This window comes from Mus caroli, chromosome 7, assembly GCF_900094665.2.
Source record: "Mus caroli chromosome 7, CAROLI_EIJ_v1.1, whole genome shotgun sequence".
NCBI classification, from domain to species: domain Eukaryota; kingdom Metazoa; phylum Chordata; class Mammalia; order Rodentia; family Muridae; genus Mus; species Mus caroli.
The window spans coordinates 60,491,248-60,492,521 of record NC_034576.1 but is presented as its reverse complement, the minus strand read 5'-3'; positions in this window follow the sequence as shown (position 1 = coordinate 60,492,521).

The window sequence follows — 1,274 nt, the reverse complement described above, 5'->3', positions numbered from 1 at the left end:
CCAAAACTTAGGATACCCAAGATATAAGATACAGTTTGCTAAACACATGAAACTCAAGAAGAATGAAGACTGAAGTGTGGACACTATGCCCCTCCTTAGAATTGGGAACAGAACACCCATGGAAGGAGTTACAGAGACAAAGTTTAGAGCTGTGACAAAAGGATGGACCATCTAGAGATTGGATATTTTTAAAGGACTGAAACTTTAATATGTTTGAATTTATAAACACGGTGGGACTTTTAAAGTTTTTGTGGTTTTAATGTGAGATCTTGGGAATGAATAAGAAAGGAAGGGGAGGGGCTTAATAGTGATACGTTTGTATGTCAAGTTGTCAAGGGGTGGATTGTACTGGCTGGTTTTGCATGTCAAAAGAGAGGAAGTCATCAGACACACATAAGCAACAGCTGAAGAAATAGCTCATCGAGATCCAACAGTATGGCATTTTCTAAATTAGTGATCAGTGGTGGAGGTCCCAGTCAATGGTGGTTAGTGCCATCCCTGAGCTGGTAGTTCTTGGTTTTATAAGAAAGTAGACTGAGCAAGCCATGTGGAGCTAGCAAGTAAGCAGCACCGCTTCATGGCTTCTGCATTGGCTCCTGACTCCAAATTCCTACTTGCATTCCTCTTCTGACTTCCTTTAGTGATGAATAAGCAATAGGAATAATAAGCAATAAGGAAGCATAATCTGGATCATTCCTCCCCAACTTGTTTTTTGGTCATAGTGTTTCATCACAGCAAGAAAAACCCTAAGCTTTGTCTCTGTAACTCCTTCCATAGAGTTTGGAGCTAAGACAAAAGGATGACCCATCCAGAGACTACCCCACCTGGGGATCCTTCCAATAATCAGCCACCAAACCCAGACACTATTGCATACGCCAGCAAGATTTTGCTGAAAGAACCCTGATACAGCTGTCTCGTGTGAGGCTATGCCAGTGCCTGGCAAATACAGAAGTGGATGCTCACAGTCATCTATAGGATGCAACACAGGGCCCCCAATGGAGGAGTTAGAGAAAGTACCCAAGGAGCTGAAGGGGTCTGCAACCCTATAGGTGGAACAACAATATGAATTAATCAGTACCCCCTGAGAAGATGGCCTAGTCAGCCATCATTTGGAAGAGAGGCCCCTTGGTCTTGCAAACTTTATATTCCCCAGTACAGAGGAATGACAGGGCCAAGAAGTGGGAGTGGGTGGGTAGGAGAGCAGGGAAGGGGGAGAGTATAGGGAACTTTCGGGATAGCATTTGAAATGTATGAAAGAAAGAAAGAAAGAAAGA